Below are 22,964 nucleotides of genomic sequence, written 5' to 3'. Positions count from 1 at the left end.
CCATCAGGACTGGTCATCATCTAGTATTGTTGTTGAAGATATAATGATCTCCTGGTCCTGCTCATTTCACTTAGCATCAGTTCGTGTAAGTCTCTCCAGGCCTTTCTGAAATCATCCGTGTCATTTCTTACAGAACAGTAATATTCCATAATTTTCATATACCACAATTTATTCAGCTATTCTCCAACTGATGGACATCCATTCAGTTTCCAGTTTCTAGCCACTACAAAAGGGCTGCCACAAACATTCGTGCACATCAGGTCCCTTTCCTTCTTTTATAATCTCTTTGGGATATAATCCCAGTAGTAACACTGCTGGATCAAAGGGTATGCACAGTTTGATAATTTTTTGAGCATAGTTCCAAACTACTTCCAAAATGGTTGGATTCGTTCACAACTCCACCAACAATGAATCAATGTCCCAGTTTTCCCATCCCTCCAACAATCATCATTGATTTTTTCCTGTCATCTTGCCAATCTGACAGGTTTGTAGTGTATCTTAGAGAGTTGTCTTAGATTTGTTTCTCTGATTAATAATGACTTGGAGCATCTTTCCATATGACTAGAAATAGTTTCAATTTCTTCATCTGAGAATTGTCTGTTCATATCCTTTGACCATTTTGCAATTGGAGAATGGCTTGATTTTTATAAATTAGAGTTAATTCTCATATATTTTGGAAATGAGGCCTTTATCAGAACCTTTGACTAAAATATTTTCCCAGTTTATTGCTTCCCTTCTAATCTTGTCTGCATTAGTTTTGTTTGTGCAAAAACTTTTTCAGTTTGGTATAATCGAAATTTTCTATTTTGTGATCAGTAATGATCTCTAGTTCTGCTTTGGTCATAAAACCTTCCCCTTCCACAAGGTCTGAGAGGTAAACTATCCTATGTTCCTCTAATTTATTAATAATTTCATTCTTTGCCTAGGTCATGAACCCATTTTGACCTTATCTTGGTGTACGGCGTTAAGTATGGATCAATGCCTAGTTTCTGCCATATTAGTTTCCAGTTTTCCCAGCAATTTTTATCAAACAGTAAGTTCTTATCCCAAAAGCTGGGATCTTTGGGTTTGTCAAAGACTAGGTTGCTAATTTGTTGACTGTTTATCCACTTGAACCTAATCTATTCCACTGATCAACTAATCTATTCCTTATGAATACCAAATAGTTTTGGTAACTGCTGCTCTATAGTATAGTTTTAGATCTGGTACAGCTAATCACCGTCATTTGATTTTTTTATTAATTCCTTGGAAATTCTTGGACCTTTTGTTTTCCATATGAACTTGTTGTTATTTTTCAGGTCATTAAAATAGTTTTTGGGAGTCTGATTGGTATAGCGCTAAATAAATAGATTAGTTTAGGTAATATTGTCATCTTTATTATATTTGTCGCCCTATCCAAGAGCATTTAATATTTTTCCAATTGGTTAGATCAGACTTAATTTGTGTGAAAAGTGGTCTGTAATTTTGCTCATAAGTTTCTGATTTTCCCTTGGCAGATAGATTCCTAGAATATTTTATATTATCAGTGTTACTTTAAATGGAATTTCTCTTTGTAACTTCTGACTGTTGGATTTTGTTAGTGATATATAAGAATGCTGATGACTTATGTGGGTTTATTTTATAACCAGCAACTTTGCTAAAGTTGTGGATTATTTCTAATAACTTTTTAGCTAGAATCTCTGGGGTTCTCTAAGTATACGCCATCATGTCATCGGCAAAGAGGATAATTTGGCTTCCTCATTGCCTATTCTTATTCCTTTAATCTCTTTCTCAGCTCTTATTGCTTATAGCTAGCGTTTCTACTACAAGTATTAAATAGTAACGTGATAGTGGCAACCTTGTTTCACTTCAGATCTTATTGGGAATGGTTGCAGTTTGTCTCCATTACATATGATGCTTACTGATGGTTTTAAATAGATGCTGTGATTATTTTAAGGAAAAGTCCATTTATTCCTATACTCAAGTGTTTTTAATAGGAATGGATGTTGGATTTTATCAAATGCTTTTCTGCATCTATTGAGATGATCATATGGTTTGTTTAATTTGGTTATTGACATGGCCAATTATATTGATAGTTTTCCTAATATTGAACCAGCCCTGCATTCCTGGTATAAATCCTCTTGATCATGAGTGTGATTATCGTGGAGATGATTTTCTGTAGTCTTTTTGCTAATATCTATTTAAGATTTTAGCATCAATATTCATTAGGGAGATTGGTCTATAATTTTCTTTCTCTGTTTTCAGCCTACCTGGTTTTAGGTATCAGTACCATGTCTGTGTCATAGAAGGAGATTTGTGGACCTTCATTCCTATTTTATCAAATAATTTATATAGATTGAGCCAATTGTTCTTTAAATGTTTGGTAAAATTCACATGTAAATCCATCTGGTCCTGGGGATTTTTTTCTTAGGGAGTTGTTTAATGCCTGTTCTATTTCTTTTTCTGAAATGGGACTATTCAAGCAATTTACTTCTTCTCTGTTAGTCTGGGAAGTCTGTATTTTGGAGGTAGTCATCCATTTCACTTAGGTTATCAAATTTATTGGCATAAAGTTGAGCAAAATAACTCCTTATTATTTCTCTAATTTCCTCTCATTGGTGGAAAGTTCTCCTTTTCATTTTTAAGACTACTAATTTCATTTTCCTCCCTCCTTTTCTAATCAGATTTACCAAAGGCTTATCTATTTTATTGGCTTTTTCATAGAACCAACTCTTAGTTTTATTAATTAGTTCAATAGTTTTTACTTTCAATTTTTAATTTCTCCTTTAATTTTAGAATTTCCAATTTAGTATTTGATTGGGGTTTTTAATTTGGTCTTTTTAGTTTTTTAGTTGCAAGCCCAATTCATTAATCTTTTCTTTCTGTTTTATTCAAGTAAGCCTCTAAGGATAAAAATTCCTCTATTACCTGCTTTGGCTGCATCCCACAAATTTTGGTATGATGTCTCATCATTGTCATTATCTTGATGAATTATTAATTGTATCTATAATTTGCTGCTTCACCCAATCATTCTTTAAGATGAGATTGTTTAGTTTCAATTACTTTTGGTCTCTTTCCCCTAACTTTTTGTTGAATGTAGTTTTTATTGCATCATGGATCTGAAAAAGCATTTACTATTTCTGCTTTCTTGATTTAATTTGAGGTCTTTATGTCCTAATATATGGTCAATTTTTGAATAGGTTCCATGAACTGCTGGAAGAACGTATATTCTTCTATCTCCATTCAATTTTCTCCAAAGATCCAACTATACCCTAATTTTTCTAATATTATATTTACTTTTTAATTTCTTCTTATTTGTTTTGTGGTTTGATTTGTCTAATTCTGAGAGTGCAAGGTTGAGATCTCCTACTATTACAGTTTTGTTGTTCTATTTCTTCTTGCAATCTCTACTTCTCAATTCCTTTAGGAAGCTGAGTGCCATACCACTTGGTGCATATAGTTTATATGATATTGCTTCGTTGTTTATGTACCTTTAGCAGGATGTAGTTTCCTTCCTTATCTCTTTTAATTAGATCAATTTTACTTTTGCTTGATCTGAGATAAGGATGGTACCTGCTTTTTTGACTTCACCTGAAGCATAATAGATTTTGGCTCCAGCTTTTACCTTTACTCTATATGTATCTCCCTGCTTTAAATGTGTTTCTTGTAAACAACATATTGTAGGGTTCTGACTTTTGATCCAGTCTGCTATCTGCCTCCTCTTTATGGGGGAGTTCATCCCATTCACATTACGGTTAGAATTACTAAATCTGTATTTCCTGCCATCCTAATAACCCCAGATTGTGCTTTACTTATTCTTGCCTCCCCAACCTCTTTCCCCTTTTAAACTTATGTACCCCTCTTGTATCACTGATACTTTATCCTCTTTATAATCCCTCCCTCCCCTTTGAGTCTTTCCCCTTCCTTCCCTTATTACTCTTTTTCTTTTCCCTTTTCCTCTCCCTGTTTTTAATGAGGCGAGAGAGATTTTCTCTAAAACAAATGTCAATTATTTTTCCTTTGAGCTAACTCTGATGAGAGTAAGATTCACACATGTTCCTCCCCTCTCTAAATTCCCTCAGATATGATAAGTTTCCTTAGCCTCTTTTGTGGGATGTGGTTTCCCTCTTTTATCCCTCCTTCCCACCTTATTCTGCCATCATCCCTTTTCCATATCTACCCTTTTTATGTTATATCAGTACTATCAAATTTTACATGTATTTTTTTGTATATCCACAATAGAAATACAATTCTCAAGAGTTATTTTTACCTTTTCTTGCATCTCTGAGTTCTATTCTTGGAGATCAAATTTTTGTTTAGTTCTGGTTTTCTTCAGAAACAAATGGAATTCATTTGTTTCATTAAACGTCCATCTTCTTCCCTGAAGAAAATGCTCAGCTTAGCTGGGTAGTTTATTCTTGGCTGCATCCCAAGTTCTTGGCCTTTCGAAATATCATATTCCAGGCCCTTCTTTCCTTTAATGTAGAGCAGCAGATCTTGGGTGATCCTATTGTGGCACTCTCGGTATTTAAATGGTTTTTTGGCTGCTTGTAAAATTTTTTCCTTAATCTGATAGTTCTGAAATTTTGCCACAATATTCCTTGGGTTTTTATTTTAGGGTTTCTTTCAGAAGGTGTTCGATGAATTCTTCAATGCCTATTTTACCTTCTGATTCTATTACATCTAAGGCAGTTCTCTTTGATGATTCTTTGTAAAATAGTATCTAGGCTCTTTTTTCATCATAGTTTTCGGAAAGTCCAATAATCCTCAGATTATCTCTCCTAGATCTATTTTCCAAGTCTGTCATTTTAGCAAGTAGATAATTCATGGTTTTTTCCAGTTTGTCATTTTTTTGGTTTTGCTTGACTGATTCTTGCTGTCTCAATGCATCATTAGTTTCAATTTGTTCAGTTCTAATTTTAAAGAATTTTTTTTCTTCATTAGCTTTTTTTACTTCTTTCTGTATATGTCCAATTGAGTTTTTGAATGTATTGTTTTGGTCTGTGGAATTTTTTTCCATTTCACTAATTTTTTTTTTTAGTGAATTATTTTCTTTTTCCAATTCACAGATCCTACTTTCTAGTGAATTCTTTATTTTTTCCAATTCACAATTCTTACTTTCCTGTGATTTTTTTATTTTTTCCAATTCACCAATTTGCACTTCCTGGGAATTTTTTAACTTTTCCAATTCGTATTTCAGGAAGTTGTTGCTCTCTTGTAAGGCTTCTCTTTCCTTTCCCCATTTATCTTCTAACTCTTTTGAGACTTTTAATGGTCTCTTCTATGAGAGCATTATGTAAAGGAGGACAGTCTGATGCATTTTTGCTGTTTGAGGTCTCTTCAGGTTTGCTGACCTGCTCTTTTTCTGCATAGAAGCTGTCGATTGTTCTTTTCATCTTTTTATTCATGTTTTAAAGCCTTTAGGGTAGGTCTCCCTAGGCAAGGGGTTACCAGCTTCCTCTGCAGAATAGGGAGAGAATTTAAACCGATTTCCGGCTCCAAGGTATGGGAGTGCTCTGTGAGAGTTTTCCTTCCCCAACAGGAGAGTGGATTCAGCACTGCCGAGCTATCAAACTGCTTAGTAGGGCTGAGTGGATTACGATTGCCCTCGGCTAGAGACAAGTGGTGAAAGTGTCACCGCCCAGGCCGGAGCCTCTTGTGGGACTGTGAGTATTAGCAGCTGAGCGCAGACCGCAGAAACGCAGACAGCACAAACTCTGCCCAGTGTCTCTGCCTGATGCAAATCGGCCCTGGAAAGCTCTATGGCCCCAATCGAGCTCCCCTGCGCAGATTGAGGCTAACCCGGCTGCGTCCTCCTGCCTGCAGGATCACAACTGCCCCAAGGAAAAGCCCCTTACTGCGGGTTGGGCTGGCGCTTTGTGCTGAGATCGTGCCTTCACCCTGGGTTTGAGACTCTCTTCGAACCTAATTTCTCTCCCAGTCTTGCCCGATCTCCCCTGGCCCGAACCAACCTTTTGTGAGACTGCAGATTTTCTTCGGCCGGTGAGTTGTTCTACTTCTTATCTTTACGAATTGTAGCAGTCAAGACTATTTTTGAGGCTCGATATAATATTGATAAAGAGGGTAAGAGAAGAGCTTAGAAAGACCCGTGTGTCTTCTCCGCCATCTTGGCTCCGCCTCCATAGATTAACATTTAAAGACTTAAAGGTCAAACCAAGCAAGGTTTTTATGTGTGATATTAGATATATTAGGGAGTCACTGCAATTTATTGGATAGATGTTTGTTTTTACCTATTTGGCTTTGAGAAAGGAAGTGACATGATTAAATTTTGGAAAATCACTTTTGACATTGTTTGAAAGATAAATTTAAGTGGGGAGAAGTTTGAGGTTGGTGAATAAACTGATGCTAGTGTAATAGTCCAGGGAGAGATGAGGGGCAAACTGGGATAAGTTGAAAGCTATGTGAGATAAGAAGAGAGAAAATATGCAGGTAGAAACAAAATTGTGCAAGTGAATGGATATGTGGGATGAGTGAAAGTGAGGAACTGAGGATAACATCAATTTTTCAAATCTTTGCATCCAGAAAAATCGATGACACCCTCAACAGGTATTGGGAACAACCTCAACAGGTGGGCAAGTTTGAAAGAGAGTGACTTATAATATAAAACCCTTCTATGGAGCAAAATATACATGTCAGGTTTGTAAATTGCAAAATAAACCCAAAGATAATATATGTTTCTTTATAGCTTGGGGTTGTTGAATATATTTTCTTCAATTATTCAAATAGTAAAATTAGTTTGGAGTAAAAAGGGAAGAGATTGTAGAAATTTTGTGGATAATTAGGGTGAACCATTCCTTATCAATGATTTCTTTTCAATATGACATGTGGAAGCAAGACTAGTATAAAATATTCCTTCTTTACTTTCAGAGGTTTTGAGGACTGCTTCAATCGATTTACAATGATGGGTCTGAGAGTGGAGCAGCAGTGCTAAGTGAATTAGTCATGTGCAACATGCTGAAAGGATAATTCAGAAGCAAGTAGACATATCAGATTTCTCATAGTCTCACTCCACTGATATGTCATGGGTGCATTATAGATATCATCTATATAATCTAATTGTGGTCATCTTCAAGAAAATCATAATATGAATAGAGACTATGAAATAATTTTGAATTAATTTAAAACATACTGATGATAAAAATATAAGATGATATTTAATGGTAATTATGATCTAATTAGAATTATACTAATAGGTAATAACAACATGTAAAACAAACAAATAAAGGAAAAAAGAGTGCCTTAAATTCATAGAATCATAGAGGTAATTCTGGAAGGGAACTTAAAGGCAGCTGGGACTATCTGCCTCATTTTTTCTAATGAGAAAACAGCCACTGAGATAGCCCAGAAAGCTGTTCTCAAATTTGTCTAGTTCTTTATTACTATGAAATATGCTATTTGACCTTAGTCTGAATGGCCCAGGTTTCTGTTTCCCCCATTGTTTCTATCTTAAATAATTTCCATTGTTTATTGAACTTCTAGGGTAAACTTTTTTGAAATTATGCTATTACTTATCACTGCTATTAGTGTGTCAACATCCAAGTCTCTGCTCTCCAAACCTTTGGCACACTATTTTTTTTCTTTGTGTCTTTGTTGTTGTTGCTTTTTATCTATGATTCTATTAGTGAGATTTTCTAGAAGTTTTATTTCTAGGTAAGTTGAAGGTTCTCTGACTGTTCCTATTTTCTGTATTTCTTAAACATGTATTGTAGGCAAATTCTGTAATTAATTTTTAAGCATGCTACTTTATCTAGCATACAGGGATCTAGTACTAAAGTACCTACAATCTCATCATAAAGCTTGACCTAGCTTTATACTCAGAAGATATCTATTAGTATTAAAATATATCAAAAGTCTGGGGGCAGATTATTCATCATTTCAATATTTTAGGAAAAAGGTGATTTTGTTGATATGACTACTTTCTCTGCCAGTAAAGATGTCCCACTGTATCAGTCTCTACTGTGGCTTTAAAATAGCTGTGGATTTTTTAAAAACCTGTAGCTTTTTTTCCCCCCAATGGCTGTACTTAAGCCATTTATCATCTGGTGATTACATTCTTTTAATAATTCTTCCTCAGTCCTCAGATGAGAGACACAAGTCACTTTCTGGAGCCATACTCAAAGTTTTCCTTTCCCATTTGGTTGGATCTTCCAGAATTTGTTCTCTGCTGGTATAACTTTCAAGATTCCATAATAACCTTCACAATGACACATCAGGACAGAATATTATTGAATTTTCTAGGTGATATTTCACCAAAATGAAATACTTTTCTATTCATGTAATTAATAGTCTTCATCTAGTGAAAGGGTTATGAATAATTTGTTCTATTCTGTTGTCTAAACCAAAGAAAGAGAACTAGAACAGACAAATGCATATATGTATTTATGTCTATAAATTCCCTAATAAAGTTTGCCACCAAAACAAATTTTTTTCAAACTTTGTTTCTCTGAAGCATGTGATTAAATTTTGTCTCTGACTTGATGTCTTGCATTCTACCAAAATAATAATTAGTAACTAATTTATTCAACATCAAAAATATTGGTGAATGTTTCTATGGAAAATACTATCAGTAATGGTCACATAGCAAAAATCTCAAAGTAAAGACCTGCAAAAATGACACTTTATACAGTTTAGATTGTGATCAGTCATGTGGCTGATACAAATGGTATAGGACAACTAACGGGGGAATGTAGCAGGTTAGGAAAACTGCCTTTTGACTAAATCTATGAGAGGGCTTATCTGAAAGCAGCTCAAGTGGACAAATAATGACTGAAGATGGAGATGACCGCACTGTGTCATAATTCATCAGCTCATTTGCATAAGGCCATTTTAAAGTGAGGAAATATGAGTCACAGAATTGCTTGGGGACTTTGGCAAAATTGTTTTTTATTTGTGGGATACTTGGTTGAATTGTAGGTTTGGATTTTTTTTTTCCACTTGAATTAGAGATGAGTCCCTTGGTAATGAGAGACCAAGACTGGAGCCATTAGAAGCTACAAAACTTCTAAAATAGATGAGAATAGATAGAAAGATGAGAAAACAGGAGAAGACAGTACCTGCCTGAAGAGAGAAACTGATGATGGAGATTGACTTATGGTGTTTGAAAGGAGCAAAACAGAACATTCAAGGTAAAATTAGCTAATTCTGACGCTCTTAACTAAGAACCGAAAAGATGTCAGCCTCCATGGGTTTGAGAAGCATCTTGCAATAAAATCAAAACACCCTCCTATGGGACGGAAAAGCTGGTGGGTTTATTACCCTTCAAAAATACCATAGCCAGAAAGAGGGAGACATTTCAGGTTTCATTTGCGGTGTCTTTTCCTATGCGTATGGCGTAAGACTGAGAAATACAGAAAGGGGGAGAAAGGTTTTTATATGATTTATGCTTTTTGAAAAAGTAAGTGATGCTTCATTGTGAGCAGATAAAAGAAACAGATTTTCAAAATGTGGGTGGAGGATGAGACAGCCTTAGACAAACAGAAGAAAAATCCAGGATGAATTGGCAATATTTACATATAGATAGATAGATAGATAGATACACACACACACACACACACACACATATACATATATATGTGTGTGTGTAATATATTTGAAACAAAAAATAAATATATATACACACATGCATATACATATACATACATATGTATATATATATACATATATGCATACAAGTATATACATATATACATGCATATATAATCTTTATATTATCTAATATATTTAAAACAAAAGATCAGCAACCTTAAAAAATATGAGTCATGTTGACTGAATCCAATCTTGGATGGGGTAGAGGAAGCTGACCCAAGTCAAGTCAACCGACTTTCTTAAAGTACTTACTATATGCAAGAGATGGTTTTAAGCTCTGGGCAAATAAATACAAGGAAAAAGAAAGCCCTTGCCCCACTTATATTCTACTGAGGTAAGATAAAATATAAAAAAATTAAAATATAAAAAATGTAAAAAGCGATGGAAGAAAAGCTATCCATCTTATGAAGAATGAAGGAGTGAATGACCTAAGTACTTTCTCAGAATGGAGGTCTTATAAAGTACTCACCAATTAGAGGATGGGGTAGAGATATCTTCAAAGATGAGAAGACAGCTGGAATAAGATGGAGAATTCTGGAGAGTCAGGGGTATAGCTAGGAGAGAAAAATGGTTTGATTTCTTTAGTTTATTACCCATTCCTGAAGTTACTTAAAGAAAAAAATACAGTATACTTTTGGTATAATTCTTCATTACATCTCCCAAAATATAAATAGTGGGGGTCCCTAATATATAAACATATATAATCAGTCAAGGTAATAAAGAAATATTGAGTTTCGGAGAGGTTTTATTTATTTCACTCCACAGAAAATGCAAAAAATACAAACCATTCTCAGAGCACAGATTTTCAAACAGCCCCTGAGTTTTCCCTCAGAAGGAAAATGAACTTGTGGTTGAGGTTAGAGTGATGTTTTAATATTCTCATGACATACTCCTTACGATAGTCCTAAACAGACCCCTAAGAATCATGATATCACCCTCCAGATAGATATTTCTCATTCTTTGGGGGATGCTTATTCAACAGTCTCTTCCCATAAAATCTACCCTGTCTGAATAATTCACTCTAATAGTGGAGGGTGATAAAGTCTGAATCTTTTCCTCTCCCCTCCCCACAGTTGTGGCTTTGCTGTCTAAGAAATGCATTGTTCAGGAATTATATGGAAATCTTTCCAGAGGGAGCAATGCTGCTCAGAAAACCACATTTTTTCTCCAGAAGACCCTACCATGAAATTTCAAAATTGAATATTAACCACAAAGCAATTCATTGAGTGGACACTACTCTGGAGGAAATCTCTCTTCTTTAAATAGAAAGCTAGACTCCATGATCACATAGGTAATGGACTTAAAATTCCTACTTCTTTTTTCAACATGAAGTTCATGAATATTGCCTTTGAAAAAACTTCATGCCTTATGAATAAACAGAGGCCTATTTTTACCATGTATTTTTGCAAAAACATTATTAATGTTATGTTTATTGTCATCTCTTGGGCTTGGAAAGTCAGTACTCTGGAATGCTCGTTTTAGATTTCTCCTTAGAAATTGGTGCATAAACACAAAAAATTCCCATGTAATCCTACCTAAGACAGCTGTGATTAGTTTTGGGGAAAAGAGAATGCAAATGTGGCTCACTGACAAATTTTAGTGAATCACCTAATCATTTCTCTTACATGTTCCTTGTAACATATTGCTGTCATGTGCCTAGCATGACTATTAATATTCCTCTTTTTAGATGAAAATTCTTATGTATAGATAAATTAGATTGCTAACTTGAAGTCAAATACTTGTTCCAGATATTAGAATTGGGTTTTTAATCTAGTTCTTCTTATTCTAAATTAATTTCCCTTTTCACAATAATATATTGTTTTCCTGTGATTTTATTTGAGTAGAGAGAAACCAGTGAAAGGGATTTTTTTATAGTTGAAAATTGGGTTGATAAGAGCTTAGAATTGTAGGATAGCAATAAGACTAGAATGGAAAGAACAGATATGTGAGATGAATGATTAAAAAAAAATAGAGATGCTTTGGTGACTGCCTGAGAGGGGAGGATTGGGGAATTCAGAGGAAAGGAAGGAAGCCAGAGTGGGGCAGAATAAAGCTACACATATTTATGCACAGGAGAATGATATCATAAAATAAAAAATAGGAAAAGCAGAAAGATAAATACTCATTAGGGATTGGAGATGAGTTTGTGATAGGTTACTGGTAATGGTGAGAAACTTCACAGATAAAGCATGTTAATAGTAAGTAGCTAAGATACCTTCAGAGTATTTAAAACATTTAATTCTTCTAAAGAAGCTATGCAAGATAGTATGCTACTCTGCTTGCCCTGGGGCTACAAAGTCAAAAGTGTCTCATGTCCCTGACCTCAAGAAGCTTACATTTGACTGGTAAGCCTTTAAGATTTCAATGTTCTCCTTAGGAAATCATTGGTATAGTAACAATAATAATAATAATAAATAGTTCACCCTTACATAGTGATTCTGCAAAGATTAATTCTGTAAAGCATTTAAGATATAGAGTGTCATTTGATTCTGGGATACTGCTCTGTGGCCTGAAAGAAATACTATACCTTTCAGCAAGTAGTTAGGCTTCCTGCCAATGAGTGAATTACATAATTAGTGGGCAAAATTATATAAAATAAATAAACTCTACTTCATATGCCTTCAATTGTCATATGGTTAAATTATTCTCATACCATTATTTTCATTTTCCCAAAGTAAAGTGATTGAATAATAAAGATCTCATTTCTCCCATATTACCTAGAGAAGCATTTTATTTAACTATAAAAGTTGAATTCATGCAAATGCATTGAGTTGGAACTGACAAATAAATCACCTGGGCATCTTAAATCCTGATCAAGATTTACAGATTATATCTGTAATTTCATTGTCAAGGTATTCTTTCACTGAGCAAGCAATGAAACAAAATACTCAAGAAAAGAAATTGGACAAATGTGATTCTGGGACTCCCTTTTGAAATTTATATGTGAAATTACATATTTCAAATCTGGAAGCTAAAATATATCCATATATAAATGTGGAGTATGTTGGAACTGTATTTATATGAATCCTCCCAAAAAGTGCATATGTTAATGTCAAATAATAATAGAATAGTTGCTAGAAAGGTTCAGTAGGAAAAAAAAATGAAATATGGTCTAAGTCACATCTAAATAACCAAGGATAAGACAGGGTCACAGAAGCTAAATGAGTGTTGCGAATGGCAGTAAGATAGACTCAAGACTGATAAATGCTATATTCTTTTGTAAGCTTTGATAGAGCATGAACTATAGATTATATCCTATGTGTAGTGGTTGTCTGTGAAGCATGCAAATGAAAAGTAGCATCGTGCTCACAAAGAGTAACATTAACCTGAATTAGTCACAGAGATTAGAATAGAAGAAACACTTTAAGTGCATATATTTTTTCTCAATTTTCAATGGTTTATTGCATTATTATAATGTGAAAAGAATTAGATGAAAATCTTTTTGTATCATTTGGAATTATATAACTACTGGATGTGTGTATGACATTGCATGGTATAGCAGGTAGAAAAAAAGCCTTAAAACTAGAAAAATCTGTGTTCAAATCCCACCTATGATATATAAATCCCTCGTCAAGTCACTCAATCTCCCAGTGAACTGGGTAACTCTCTAAAAGTTAGTGCAAAGATTGCACTAAGATAATAATTTTCTTGATTGGTAGTTTCTTATACCAAGGAAATTACAAGGAAAGTCGCTATTAATTGATATGTACAGAAGGATATATGTGTGTATGAATGTATGCACTCAGACATATAAAACACATTATATTAGAATTAGATAAAGACTCTAGGAAGGTTGTGCTTGGATTGGGGAAAAGGAGGATATTCCAGAAGTTAAAAGTCAGAGGGATAGCTGGATATTTAAAAGCAGAGTGGGCCTAGGAGCTAAAGGAACTTTGAAAACAAGGCATTAGCAGATGAATGGCTTTGATATCTGGAAGACATGGCCTCAGGAAATTAGAATTAAATGGCCTTCGTTGTTCCTCCAGTCCCTAATTCCATAATCCCTTTCCCCATTCCTGTTTTTATAATCTTTTATGGTAATAAATTTTATATTTCTACTTTATAGGCAGTTATTGATCACTAAAAAAAAACAACAAACACTTTGAGAAACTTGGTCTACTTGGGAAAAAATGCATTTTTTACGTTCCTTTAACTCTTAAAATGTATTCTATATATTAAAATGGCAGAAAATTATATTTTGTAGTCTTCTGAATTTTCCAAAATTTATCTATACTGCCCATTAAAAAGACCCCCTTCTCAAGAGACAAGTTTATTTTTTACATTTGATATAATATTATGTTCTCAAGATAGACATGAAATTGAGGAACATAGAATCATTTATTATATAAAGTTCTTTAATAATGATATAAATTAGATGTAGTTTCCCAGGATTCTTTGGAATGTTGCTCCACAGATTTTCTGTGAACCAAGAAATAGTCCATGAAGATAGTTCTTGAGTTCGATTACCTCATGAGCCTTTACAATCACATGTTTATAATGATGTAAGTCTCAGAGATGCAGTGATGGTACTGTCACCTCACTCAGAATACAGTTTTTTTATACATCGAAGATGGCAACTGTGAAGGATGCACTGATGTTCAATATTCTATAATGAATTATTATTATAATAATACTATTACTTTTGTGTGCATTGGTGTGATAAAAGGGAGAACTGCTGAATAGTTCATAAAACAAAGAAAATTTTGAAAAAATATTTATCTGACAGCATCAGAATTATGAATGTAAAGATGTTTATATCATGCTAAACTGAATCAATATAACTTTCTCTTTTCTCATGATTCATGGCTACTGTTAAAATTACTAGTTTTGGTTTTGCAATCACATTGTAATATTGACTAGAGATAATCTAATTGTTCAATTGAAAAGGCTGGAATGGTAAAACACCATCATCTCTCCCTTTAGTTTATCTGCTGAAGTGGGGGTGGAGGAGAACGAGCAAACCAATGTTTATGGCCACAGACCCTCCTCATAGTTCCAAGACAGAAAGAATGCTTGTTGACACTTATAGACCAGATCACAATACAGAAGAGAAGGAAATACTACTCCTCTCCATCTTGGAAAAATTAAAAAATTATAGGACCCTAGAAGTATTTCTGAAAACATCTGCATAAAAACCTTAATACCTGGAACAGTGAACATTCCGTCCTGGAAACAGAGCTCTACTTTAACAAAAAATTAAAAAATCAAGTAATAGACTGGAAAAATGAGCAAACAGAAAAAAATTCTGACCATTGAAAGTTACTATGATGACAAAGAAGATCAAAACACATACTCAGAAGATAACAAAGTCAAAGCTACTACATCCAAAGCTTCCCAAGAAAAATACTTATTGGTCTCAGATCATGAAAGAGCTCAAAAAGAATTTTGAAAATCAAATAAGAGAATTAGAGGAAAATGGGAAAGAGAAATGAGAGTGATCCAAGGAAAGCATAAAAGTGAGTCAACAGCTTGGTAAAGGAGACACAAAATTACTGAAGCAAATAACACCTTAAAAAAAAAAAAGACTAAGTCAAATGGTAAAGAATGTACCAAAAAAAAAAAAAAAAAAATGAAGAAAAGAATGTCTTAAAGATAGCAAGATTTATATTAGATTGATGATTGAATTTTGTTGGAAATTATTTGTTTGTGCTTAGATGGTTATTGAAATCAGATTCATTTTCTATTTAATATCAAGTAGATCCTGTTTAGAACAATAGGATTAAATAATTCTATTTTACATTTCCACAATGCTTCAATGTAACATGAAATATATTCTAAATTCTTGAAGATTTATGACATCAGAGATAAAGTTCTGATTTGTCATAGCCAGTTGGAAATGCTTTATGCCATTCAAAAACCCAGTTTTTGCCTTTGCAATGCCTTACTACCATTATGGAACATTACCTCTGAGTGTGTGTGTGTGTGTGTGTGTGTGTGTGTGTAGTTACAACTCCCTAAGAGTAAAAAAGAAAATATTGAAACTTTTATTGCTAATACACAAATAAATTGATAAATTGACATTGTGAGATGTTTTATGTATATTTTTTTAGTATGGGGGAGAAATAATAACCACAATTGACTGGCACATTCACTGTATTCTTTTTATCCTTTATCCACCCTTTGGGCATATTTATCCCATGCATATTACTTCCTGGCAGATTACAAAATTTAATTCTATAGTTTCTAAGAAAGACTTTCAAACACATATTTTGTAAACAAAAAATTTTGAAGTAGACATTAGAAAACAAATATGTAATTTCCTCCCCCCCTACAAATACTATTCAAAGAAATAAGAGAAGTAAACAAATATAGACATTAACCATCAGTCTCTATTATGTTTAAGTCACTGTCTTAGGTTCTGGGAATATAATGGAGATAGAAACTTAAGGTGGATAAAGTTTCACTTGACATTAAAAAAAGCATTAATTTTTCAAAAATGGACCCCTATTTCTGCTTTTGTGCAAAAAAATAGATAAACCTTTGGTTAGATGAGGATCAAAATGAGGGCATTTTTATCAATGGAATAGTTTTCAAATGGATGAAAAACTGAATATAGGTTTTGGCTGTAGAGTGTGGAATTCCCCAACTAAGGGCATTCTAAGATTTCCACCACCCCTAATCAAGAATCAAGCTAATTATGCTGAATAAAGAAGCAGGGAACTCCATTATGATTGTATAAGATGTTAAATAATCATATGGGTTACTTGCTGAGGGGCTGTCTGGGGGGCACCAGATGATTCACCAGATTTCTGATCCCTGCCATGCAGTCTGGGATGGCAGCCAGAGTATTCAATGTATCCCTGCAAAGCCCCTGAAGAAGTCCCATTATAAATATAGAAATCAAACAAAAGGAGAAGGCGCTTGGAGCATCATGTATACATTAGTGTGGGCTGGTTAATGTTTTGATATCTTCCTTGAATAATGGGCTTGAGTCCCAGGATCCAGGTACAAGACCTGGGCAGGTGCTTAGATACTCAGACACACACTACTGTGTGCTGATCAATTTGAGTAAGTTTCCAGACACACACATGCAAAGGTTATTTGCTCAACACTGTGTTCTGGCTTTTACCTGCAACTTGCTATGTCTTTCACTTCAAATGGCTTTTACCTATTGGAATCCCACACCTGGATATGTTGGATATGTGCAGAGTTAGATTATGGTTTCTGTGAATCTATATCAAAAAATTAAACAAAACTATTATCTCCAGACCTGTCACTGAAGATGAAGTTAGAACCAAAAGTTTCCAATAACTATCTCAGTGCAGGTGTTAATATAAAAACAATCACATTGTATTCTTCCTTCCTTCCTTCCTTCTTTTCTTCCCTTTCTAATCCTTTGCTTCTCTTCCTTCCCTTTTCTTTCCTAGTACCAAAGAAGTTAGGTGAACACTTAAAATTATCTTTTATTTATATCTGGGTATTTATTGTCTAGACCTTTTGAATTATGGTGCAGACAAAAAAAAATAGTATTTATTGTGCCAGCAAATGATTATATTTAAATACCCATCTCCTCTTTCTTTAAAATGGAAATAATGAAATCCTTCTCTGGAAGAACTCATAAGAATGCATAAAATATTAATGTTAGTCAACAGGAGAAGTGGGGGGGAAATTGTTACATTTGGGGATTTGTAACATATTTGTCCAACAGAAGGGAAAGGACATTAGTGGTTAACTAGGCCAATGCATACTTTAAATAGAATCCCTACCACCAAATATTCAGCCTTTGCTTGAAATTCCATCAGTGACAAGATAGCTCCCTACTTCCTGAGGGAGTTGAGTCTTCTTTTTGACAGCTTTAAACATGAGGATGTCAAGCATCAATTTGCTTTCTTTGTACCTTCTACCAACCCCTCAAAGTTCTGCCCTTATGTCATAAGTATTAAGTGTGATCACTTTCCCCAGGATAATCTTTTAAATACTTGAGGAAAATAACCATGCTATACTCCAACTATTTTTTTTAAGACTAAAAAAAAAAAAAACCTGTTCAGCTGATCCCTATACACATAAATTGCCACAATTCTGGGTGCCATTCTGTTCAGTTTTATCGTTTGGCTAGGGGGGAAAAAGTTTGTTTTCAGTTTAATTTAAAATTTATTAAAAAGGCTACCATGTTGAAAGAAAGACTTCAAAGAACTTACCCTTTGCCAAGATGTGAATTCTGTGTAACTATTTCCTCATTTTTGTCTATCAGTCCCACCAGAATCACCCAAAAGGTAGGATGGGCACTTTCCTGTCTCCCCATTATGCTCTTTATTTTTGTTTTCCTTTGTAACCTCCCTTTTCCCTATTTCAATGCTGCTAATAATAGTTACTCTCAGGTCATTAATAGTAATCAACATTTGTGTAGCATTCCAAAGTTTATAAACCACTTACTTTACAGTATCTCATTTGAATCTCACAAGTGAGATAGAGATAGAGATAATTCTAAAGGAATTATCATTCCCATTTTCTACATGTACAAATAAAAATTCAGTGAAGGTAAATGATTTGCCTATAGTCATATAGTTAGTAAGGATTGAACATATCTTTGAAGCCATTTTCTGACTATATTCAGCATTCTATCTAATATACTAAAAGATATATTATAAACAGGATTTACATGTAAGAACTGACATAGAATACTGTAACAGGAACATGTATGAGCAGAAAATGAAGTCAGATATTGAGATTGAGGGATTTTTCAGCCTGACTATTTTATGGGATCCTGAAATTGCTAAGAGAAGAAGAGAGAGGTGTCAATGAGTTAAATATATCTTTTTTTTCTTTTTTTTTTTTGTGGATTTAGGTGAGGAAATGGTCAAGAATCATCCACAATAAGCACAAAACGATGGATTGTGATTTGCACTATTATAGGAAGTGTCCACATTGATGAAATCACAGTTCCATTATTATTTATGGAATAAAAGCCCTATATAGAGCTATAAAAGCTATAGGAGAGTCACTTTGATGGGAATTTTAAAAATAAGGCATTGTTTGCTTTATAATGATATCATTTGCCCAAAGAATTTCTCCAGATTCAGACCTCCATGGAAAATGATATTTCTCTGCCTCAAATATTTACAAAACACTCTAAGTAATTTCTGGATACATATCACCAAATATATGCTGAGATAAAAAAATGTTGATTTCAAAGAACATTGTCCCCAAAGATATTCTATATCCCTGGATTTCTTTATAGAGCTTTGTCTGACTTAGGAACCTTTACAGAAATTTGTTCTTAAATGTACAGAGGGAATTGTCCTATCAGATGCTTACTCAAACCTCATTGTGAAAGTAAGAGAAGGGCTGAGACTGACTTCAATTGGACCTAATGGAAGGAAAGATAAAAGCATCTTCTCCTTCGGTGGTCTATGAGAAAACATGAAAGGACACATCTGAGCTGAAAAGTTTTGTTTTGTTTTGTTTTGTGTTCATTTCTACCTTTTTATGGGCAGATCATCCAATGTTTTTGTTGGTGGTGATTTGTCATCATCTTTGTTGTTTTTGTCTTGGGAGGTTTTGTATTCATAGGAGGCTGGAAGGAGGAAAGGAAAAGTCATTTTTGGTGTGGCAATCTCCTGATATAAGATTTCACTCCATCAATACAGATTTGCCACATCTCTTCAACTAATTAAATGATATACCTATGGTAACACCTTATATGTGTCCAAGGGAGGATCTTAATGTCATTCCTTTTCAATGTTCAGCAAGCTTGATAACTGGTTGTCAGAATGAATTTAATTGAATCAAGATGGAGGGTAGAAGAGCAAATATGGGGGATGTACATGAGAAACACTCCATTGAGATGAAGAAAAAGAGAGAAAGAAGAGGTTTGGACATTAAAAGCTAATAATAATGGCTTGCATTTATAGCACTTATTATTGTTAGTGACTATGTTAAATGTTTTCTATATATTATATCATTTGAGTTTCAGAAAAATACTGAAAGGCAGATGCTATTGTTTATCCACTTCCGATTTGTATTACAATTGAGGAAATCAGTCAAAGAGTTTAAAGACTTGCCAGGGCACACAGCTGAGGTCAAATTTGGTCTCAGATATTCCTTAGTCCAGGTCCAATGCACTATCGACTGTACTCCCTACTTACCCAATATTAATACTCAAATGCATCTGTGATATCAGTGTCAGGGTTCTCTTCAGAGATATAGATCTTAACCCATTTGTGCCTACCCATCCTGTTATGCTTCAGTTCTCAACTAGTAATGTACCCAAAATGATGAAGGATTTTTCTCAATCTATCTTGACATCTCAAAGATAACAAAAGATCACATAAACTACACATTAATTAGAATCTTCCTCTTTCCTTAAGATACCATCATTTTTTTTCACTCATATATTTTTATAACATTTTGGCTATTCTTCTTTGAAATTCCCATTAATAGTGAAGGAAAAATTCATTGTGGGAATTGTCAGATAGATTAATGATACATTTGCAAAAAAGCATCAATATTAACAATTTTAAAGGCACAGAACACACACACACACACACACACACACACACACCAGAGCATAAAGAGAAACAAAAATATGGGGCAGTTTTGTAAATACCTTGTTAAATTATGTAAATATATATTTCTTAAAATAAGTAGATTGAATGTTATGAGAATTAATTTCTTATCTAAGTCTCTGATTTTGTATCTTGAAATATTCAAGTTTACTGATTGTTGTTAAATTCACACTTTGAAAAGAAAGGCAAAAGCTTATGAAATTATTCAGATTGGTTGTATTGTTAAAGAAAAAAAAATGACTGTATATCACTTAGTGTATTGATCACTCAAATTATGAAGCACCAAAATTGTTCCCTAGCAACAGCCCCATAAAATAAATAACCTATGTAAACTTTATCTTCTAGATTAAGAGACTGAGGTTTGAGTCAGCCGCTAATGTTTTATGTACTCTCATAATAATAATATTTGTTCGGTATCATTTTTTTCCTTAAAGCCCTACAATGTGATTCTCATTTTTCAAAAGATCAAATTGGACTTCTGTAAGGCAGATTTTATTATACCTAATTCATAGTTTCTCATGTACTACACACTTTGGTTCCTCTGAGTTTGATGGAGTCCATAGGACAACTGACTGTCAACTTCCCATTATATTTCTCTTGTGAAGTTACATTTTCAAATTCCAAACCTTCGATTCAAAATCTTTCAATCAACCAAATAATTAATAGAAATCATTAGTTCATAGACTTAGATCGGAAAAGAACAGCTGAGGGACAGGCAATTTATGTGACTTTACTAAGGTAACAGCTAATAAATATTAAAGGCAGGGTTTGAACTGAGTTTTGCCCATCTCCAAGTCCAGTATCCCATGCCTTACGCCACCTGGTTATGTCACTCCAGTTTCTCAAATAATTAGTCTTTATCCATAATGAATGTAATGGTTCTTAAATCAAACACAAGGAGAATTTTTTTTTCAGAACTCTGTAAATAGCTTATGAACATTTTATTTCAGCCAGGATAAAGGCTTCACTGTGCCAAGCTGCAGTTAATATTCTGTCTCTGCTATTAGGTGTCAAAAGTAGAGCTATGGTTCTTGTAGAAGCAAAAAATTAGGTAACTATTAAGGAGTAGAGAGGGCACAATTGGGCAAATCCCTGCCATCTGGAGAATTTTTTTGTTATTCTTAGTCATTAGAACTCAAGAGCATATATGCATCTTTTTAAAAGGCCCCAGAGTGGTGTTATCAATCCACCAACACATTTCTATATATGGCTATGGACATGCTCAGTTTTACTTATCGCAAGTCATTTTTTATGTAAATGACTTGCTTCTTCTTATGTTGTACACTTGTCAAATGCAGCAAGAATACAAAAGCCACTCACTTCCAGCCAATAATAGAACATTATCTCATAGGCCCGACCTTCATTAGGAACAATGCAGAACAGCATTACAATGTGTGAAGAGTAATTTAAATTATGACTTTTTCGATGGAATAATAGGGGTTTGTCATGTTTATAACAAGTACAGACTAGGTAACAAAGAAAAGTTTCTCATCCTAATGTATCCACTAGATAATTTAAATGCATACAATTTTCACAGAAATAATTAGAATCTAGAAACTTGGTTGGAGGGAAGAGCAAAAGAACAGGAAGATGACTGGTAAGCAAAAGTATCTTTGTTTATCAAAAAGGAGGCTGTTATAGCTAGAAGGAGAACCATTTCTTCACAGAATGAAATCTGTTTTTGAAGGGACCTTTTAATTCCTTAAGCAGTATATTCAATAGTTGGTCATCCAGTCCCTTTTGGAAGAAAGCCTGTGAAGAAGAATATCTCCTGGGGCAGTCCATTTCATTTTTGAGCAACTGTGATTGTTAGGGAAATTTTCTTACTATCAGACTAATTTTGACTCCTTATTAATTCCAACCACTGCAACAACAACAACAACAAAAAATTATATCATATGGAAAAGGAATTAGATGTAGAAATAGAAAAATTTTAATGATATATAGAATATATAGATATACCTTTTTATGACATTTTAATAGCGTAGATCACATCTAATTCCCTTTCCATAAGATAATTTTTTTTTTTAGATCATTGGAGACAGCTATCTGATTCTTATTCACATTTTATTTCTTCAACCTAATCATTGGCAGCATGTGCAATTGATTTTCATATACTATGCACTCAAGGCTCTTAACCATCCTGGTTATCCTTCCCTGATTGTTGTCTAATTTATCACTTTCCAATCTTTTATAGTCTTCAGCCAGTATTCAGTCTACCTGCAAACTAGCTCATTCTCCCTGTCACATAGCCTGCTTACTATTGTGAACATGATTCTTCATTTTGTTAAATGTACTTGGGGGTTTTATAATAATAATATTAATAATAATAATAATTCAAGCCATCTTAAAATTATAGCAAATATAATCTTCTTGATCTCTATGCCCTTTGGAGTGTTATTTTCTACCATAATTCCTGTGCTGTTTCTTTGACTAAGTCAACAGTTTTTGAAGTTTTTCAGAAAACTTGATAGAAAAGCACATATTTAAACACATGAATATAGAGTGCTTAGAAATGCTGAGCTGAAAGAGAGAACTACACCATTATTTTTAGACACTTGCTGATCCAATAAGAAATAATGATGTATTTTCAAACTATCATTGCTAATCGACTTTTCCTTCTAGGAAGAAAGTGCTTATGATACCCTTCCTAACTAAAATTTTGGTAAAGCAGAGCTCTTCTCAACTTCTTAATTAGTGAGGAAGCAGTAAAATTTAAGCTTCTTGAGAACAAGGACTATTTTTTGTTTCTGCTTTCATTCCTAACACAATCACTTAAACTTTGTTTTTTGTTGTTGCTGCTGCTGTTGTTGCTGGTGGTGGTAAGTTTTTGGTTGTTGTTTTTTTTTGTTTTATAGTCCACTCTAAGGTTTT

The 22,964-nt window shown here is 33.8% G+C and overlaps 1 long non-coding RNA gene across 1 annotated transcript in view; it reads right to left on the bottom strand.

Annotated features, from left to right (window-relative positions):
- Window positions 1-22,964, bottom strand: part of LOC116419892 — an 82,246-nt gene that overhangs the window by 28,623 nt on the left and 30,659 nt on the right. Inside the window, exons 2-3 of the long non-coding RNA XR_004230221.1 lie at window positions 19,006-19,099; window positions 10,055-10,139 (exon numbers count right to left, since the gene is read on the bottom strand). This is a non-coding gene — a long non-coding RNA (uncharacterized LOC116419892). The remainder of the gene's footprint in view (window positions 1-10,054; window positions 10,140-19,005; window positions 19,100-22,964) is intronic.

Source organism: Sarcophilus harrisii, chromosome 6, assembly GCF_902635505.1.
Source record: "Sarcophilus harrisii chromosome 6, mSarHar1.11, whole genome shotgun sequence".
Classification (NCBI taxonomy): Eukaryota; Metazoa; Chordata; class Mammalia; order Dasyuromorphia; family Dasyuridae; genus Sarcophilus; species Sarcophilus harrisii.
The sequence above is the reverse complement of the archived record's forward strand: the minus strand, read 5'-3'. Positions and strand labels throughout refer to the sequence as shown.